This window comes from Lactuca saligna, chromosome 4 (genome assembly GCF_052625555.1).
Source record: "Lactuca saligna cultivar CGN05327 chromosome 4, ASM5262555v1, whole genome shotgun sequence".
Lineage (NCBI taxonomy): Eukaryota > Viridiplantae > Streptophyta > Magnoliopsida > Asterales > Asteraceae > Lactuca > Lactuca saligna.
Window position 1 is genome coordinate 309,199,951 of NC_136420.1, and position 6,839 is coordinate 309,206,789.

The window sequence follows — 6,839 nt, forward strand, 5'->3', positions numbered from 1 at the left end:
TCTCACCTGAACTGAACTATATATATATATATATATATATATATATATATATATATATATATATATATATATATATATATATATATAGTTGAGGAATTAATTAACTTAAAGATATGTAAAATGGTATAATGAGATATACAATAAGTGTAACTTCAATTAAAAAAATAATTGGATGATCTTTAGGGTACTTAACTTCCGTATACGTATTTTTTTTAAAACTAGTTTCATTCTTGACTCGTTTTCTGAAAACGGATGTTGTAATTAAATAATTTTTTTTTCTTGTGATCAAACCTAAAGCCAACCACTTCACAAGACACTTTCACCTTTTGGGGGCGATGTTTACGCGTGGATTATCCTGCCACATTGGACATCATGCATGGACTTGTCTCCCATACCGGATAGCTTTATAGGATTACACGGATCGTGGTGTGAACTAAGTACATTCTTGTGCTCAATAATTAGTGTGCTTTGTGTGGTGAAGTGTTGTCTTTATCATTCGCTTTTGATAAAATTTTCTGGCCATTTTATGCATACTCGAGTTTCTATGGTGCATTTTTGCAAATCTACATCACCATAGTCCAAATTACAACTGCATAACCAAAACGAGAGGTTATTTTTGGTAAAAAAAAATATTATAGGGACCTGAAAGAAAAATCCCTCATTATAGCATACTACATATGTCACCGATGTCCACTTCTAAAATTTTCAAAGACAACAGATTTGAAATTCCACAAATAGATTGGGCCCACATATTTGTATATAGAAAGCTAATAAGCATATTGACATTTATTTTGCACAATAAAATATAGTCAATTGCGGCTCTGTATATATACCATCCATTACAAACCACTTCTTAATTCAACTAGTGGTAGCTATGATTAGAAGATCCTCACCCTCAAAGTGCAATTTGCATCTTTTACTTTTGATCATAATACGATACAAATAATCATCAAATACTGAGCCAGAAATGGCACCCATGTGCATGTAGACTCTTATCAATGAAAATATACATGCATCTTAAACTAACTAAATGAAATCTACCACACAGATTTCCTTCGATAAACCTGAAGAGTCCAAATCTTTCCATATGATACAAACTAATAAACATATAACTCAGTGGGAAATAAGAGAAGAATATCTTTTTCTTGATGGTGGTGCTAAAGCAAGTTCATTAAATATCAAAAACAAACAAATCATTGCAGATTCATGTGATACGTTCATAGATATTTAATCATATAATGATCACCTGTGCAATGATTAATTAATTAAAGTAACAATGGGAGCATATTGGAAGGTCTGTAAGCAGTCAAAGACCACTACAGGCTACAAGACAAGATTCTTTCTCTCAGTATTTGATAATCTAACTTTACTACTATAACATGCTCACATTACTATAATGTTATAAGAAACTTTTCGACATAATTAAATGATTGCCATACTGACAGAGATACAATATATGAAGAAATACTATAGTAATTGTATCACAATATAAAGATACAGTCGCACACCTCAACACTATAAATTCAGAAGTTGGCATAGAGTTTCAGCATCCATTGTGCTTCCACCATTCAATTGCCCACTTTTCACTACCTTCTCAAACACTAACAAACACACCATGACCTATTTCAATATATACTCATGGCTTATCATTCTAATAATTTCATGTCATGGAATCCTAATGACAGATGGGAGGCCACTGAAATCCATGAAGAAACAAGAACTTGGTTATAAAAAAGAAAGTGTTAGCCTTCCTGTTGGAGAAAAGAAAGTGGTAAATCTACCACATGCAGTGGGTCAAAGTCAAGAAAATGGATTGTCAAATCCAGAATCAATCACCGAATTTAGGCCAACAACACCAGGTAATAGTCCAGGAGCAGGGCATTCTTTGGTCCCGGAGCATAGTTCACCTGCTATTCCAGAGACAAGTTCGGGAAGCAGTGATGATTTTAGACCAACGGGACCTGGGCACAGCCCTGGTGGAGGACATTCTAAAGAAGAACACATTGCTACACCAAATGCTTAGAATTTGAAAACAAAAGAAAAAGTTTGCCGTAATTTGTTTTTGTTATGATTCCATAGGGCTAAAGATTAACCAGCCCCAGACACTTGCATTCTTGTCATTAAATTATTGTAAAGTTGGCTAGTTATCTTAAATCATAAATTATGGGTGTGATATATAATATATTCTCGTAATGATAATTGTTTTTTTGTTTGAGCATATGGTTTTAAAAAAATTGAATTTGTCGATTATATATATATATACACACACACACACACACACACACACACACACACACAAACTGTTTACCAGAGCCATGCGACGGATACAAATAGTTTTTTCAGAACTTAGTTTGTAGAGACGATTACTTCTTTTACACAAATAATTTACTACATCTAAACAATTATAAATAAGAGTCATAATAGAAAATACGAAATCAATAAGAATATAAAACTAAGAGTTAGAGTTCTTTACAAATATGTACGAACACATCATTTATTGTGTATTATTCCATCCAACGTTTCTTCAACTCGTCACCACCTCGTAATTGAAAGTATGAGAACCATGGATTGGTTAGTGCTCGGATATTTATAGTTAACCACAACTTTATAAACAATGACCAAAGAGGCAACATTTGTACGGTAGAATCCGATGCCCGTGTTCCACTTCTCACAATCCGTAAAACTTGTCTAAAATCATTTCCGAAAATCATTATCTTTCCACCAAATGGGAGCTTCAGCCTAGTGATATCTTGCATCGTACGGTCAACCGCCTCCACCTCTTGTATTGTAGTCATTGACACTTCATCGCACATATTACTTTCGTAGTGCCGAAGTAGTTGAACAATACAAGTTTGTCTCGTAGTCTTGCAGGTTGAGTTATTTTCACGATTAAGAAGAATTTTAAAGCGAGAGTGAGTTTTTGTCCTTGAGACATGTTATTAGGCAGAACACCCTATGAAGCAATCGTGAAATATCATATCCTTGTCACGAAATATGGAATCCTTGTTGATAAATAACCACAACCTTTCTTACTTGGACATGACAATTAATTTTGTCATTTATGATGATATTTAAAAAAAAAAATGTTGATTGCAACAACATAAAACAATATCTTTTACAGCATAAAACAATATCTTTTACAACTCCAATATATAGCAACATATGTGATATCTCAATCTCATTGAAAATGTATTTATGTTTGATTATGAGTCAAAAGACTTTTGTATAGAGTTAATAGTTTCAAGATGTTCTGCACTCATAGAATTTGGAGAATATTAGAAAAAATTAAATAAATAATCTATTATCATGTTGTTTATCAAAAATAAACCAATTCACTAAACAAATTTTAATAAATATGAAGCCATATCAAATTTTAACTAAATACAAATCAAAATCAAAATAACATTTATAGTATTCATCCTTGTAGTAAAGAATATCCTTTGGATAACAAAACCAATTCCTAAATTTTTTGTTAAGTGATGACCACATGTCATGTACAGTGTGAAACTTGGAGCAAATGGGTAGAGACGTCCAAGGTTTTCTACCATTTATGAGAGTAAAGACATTGCCCAAAGAAGTAAGACACTCATGGCCGTGAGCCACCAAAAAATTGCATGTATGTTGTTCCCCATTATAATCTGGGTATACAAAAATATGTTGTGTGACTAAACTACGTAAATGGTAGGCAAATCTCGATCACTTTGAGGTTTTAAAATTATAAAATCATACAAAAAAAGTGGGAAATTATCAATATTGTAAAAAAATAATAAAGGTTTTCTAACAAATACACATATTCCAAAGCTTTCGAATTTTATACAACTTTAAGACTATTTTAAAAGGTTTAAAATAATTATCATCAAGACTCAAAGGTTATGATACCTACCAATTATATTGAAGAGGCTGACAGCATCTCCTGTGGTTTACCTGCAATAGAAGTGGCTGATGTCTCCCTTGATCAACTTACTTATAAATATATGTGCATTCAATATCAATTGTTTAGCTTTTTATTTAATTGAAACTTGCAAAGGATGGCAGGTAACTGAGACTCTAAAACAATTTTAATCAAATAAGGAGCACCTAAAAACATAACAATATGCATTCGAAAAGGTAACTAAAAATGTTACTATATAAGAAAAAGTGTTACACAGGAAGACGACACCAACATTTTGGGTGTGTACTTCTAATACATGGATCTAAACCATCCTCTTGTATATAATGGGCTATAGTATAAAATCACTAAATAGATGAGAAAACAAAACCCTTAAATTTATCCTCTATAATAGTGTAAAATCATATACAAAGTCAAATAATGATCTCACGTTTACTCACTCCTTTTTTATAGTTCTATATGAACACATAACAACCAAATAGATTCATCTTAAAAAAAATTAAAATAAAATAAAAATAAAAACAAAACAAAAATTAGAAAATTTTAAAAAAATTAAAAAAATAATATATTTTTATGTAATGTTGTATGTGTTTGCGGTACAGGGTGTGCGGCTGTACACATGTGTATGACTGGAGGTCCATATAAATAGAGTGTGCATGTGAGAGTGTACAGTCAGAAGGTAGAAGAGAGCATCTTGTAGAGAGAGAAAGCTAGAGAGAAGAAGTGTGTGTGTGTGAGAGAATCTATTGTAAGGAGCATAATTCATTTCATTAATACATCATAGATTCATCTTAATTCTTCTTCTCCTTCTCTTCTATTTGATCTGACATCATCCAATTGATTGGAATTCCGCACCATCAATTGGATCTGATTGATACACAAGCAATTTTGGGGACTTACATTTGTGTTTACTCCCCAATATTCTAAAGAGTAAACTCCAAAAACTCTCTCAAGTATCATCCAAGATTCAATTCCAAATCTTCAACCTTGTAAGTGTTCTAACCATTTCAAGTTAGTAAAACACTTAATCTAGTGTTTGTGCATCTATTCATCCATTCATTTCCGGTTTTTGTTTAGATTTTCCAAAACACCAAGAACACACACTAAGTGTTCTTGGCCTTTTAGCTCAAATCAAGCATCATTATAGTAAGTACTTCCATCCTTGAGTGCTTGTAAGCTAGTATATCAATTAATCACCAAGAAAATCGGTCAAGAACACCATGTTTGAGGTGTTCACGGTCCAAGATGATGCTTGGGCCGTAAACACCATAAAGTCCCCCAAAATTTGACTTAAGTCCCATGTTTAGCCCTAGTTTGAAGTTTAAGACTTACCTTAACATATTTAAACCTTCCATTGATATGTTTAAGCTTTGAAAAACACCAAACATCACCATTTATAGGTGTTTACGGTCTAAGGATATCCCAAAACCGTAAACACCCAAAAAGGTGTTTAAATGAGTCATATTCCTTTCTTAGCCCTAAAAGCTAACTTAGACATTTACCTAGTTGTGATAAGGACTTGAAATAAAGGCAATATCCTTTCCCATAAGGGTTTACGGTAGTAAACCCAAGGGAAAATACCCTTAGGCCATAAACACCTCAAGGAGGGTGTTTTGTGGCCCTAGTTCATTCCAAAGGCTAAACCACTTAGCAACATTGCTTCAAAGGACTTGTTAAACCTCCAAACAACTCATGGTTGCAAGAAATGGAGTTTAGACCGTAAACCCTTGAGTTTACTGCTGTAAACTCCTTGGGTAATGGTCATGAAAACCGTAAACTCCAAGGGAGTTTACCCTTGAACCCCAAACACACTAGCCTTTCCCTACAACACTTAGATGCACTCCTTAGCACTTATAACACTTATACAAAGTGTTTGTCATGCCTTAGAGTGTCTTGAATTTGTTTATTAGTTGTTTAAAGACTAATTGTTTATATACATATATCCTTATATGTTATTAGGACATTTGTGCATGTCTAAGTCTTCACTTGTCACCAAGGACTTATCCGACAATTCCTTCCGATCCACTTCCTACAGGTGAGTTCATACCCCTTAATCAATGTTTTAAATGTTTTTAAATACTTTATGGGGGGAGGGGGGAATACAAGTAGAGTCATGCTACTTATTATATCAATCACATGTGATTAATAAGCAACATTCAAATGATTTACAAATCATTAGTCGTTTTACCAAACCGTTTCCTTCAAATGTTTTTCGTAAACACTTTATGTGTTTAAAACTCCTTATTACACTGTACATTTTACTCTGTATGTTACAATTCAAACTTATTTACAATTGTGTTTCAAAAAAATGTTTCTTTATACGAAACTGTTTTATCAAACCCATGCCTTCCAAACGTTTTATAGATTGACATCACGTCGATCTTTTCTTAGATAATAATTATGTTCAAAGATTTTACAAAACTTACTTTATGCTTTTATATTATAAATTGCATGCCTATATATGTATATTTATATAAGGAATGTTCAAAAGACTTAGGAAGGCTATCCACCCTATTTCCTTTTCGCGCTTGAGATGTGGTCCGGTGGGAAATCGGGTATCCATCCGAAGGTCGTTTAAATATTAGTTATATATCATGTGTACATATATAGTCATAAAAGTCCTTCCAGTTCATCTAATGCCCTTGGGTAGCGAGGGTATAGATCCATGTACATACGTACCAGTTAGATTACTAGTAAATTATCATAGGGGTAGTTTAGGAAGATACTAGAACTACTACTAGAACGCGATATCATACAATGAGTCAGTTCATTCATGAGTCAATACTTGCTAGATAGAGAGCACATACATTACAGCTAGAACATTACAGTACATTACTATACTTGCTAGATAGAGAGCATATACATTACAGCTAGAACATTACAATACATTACTATACTCTTATATAGATATGTTTACATAGATACATTTACATGAGTACACTTACACGAA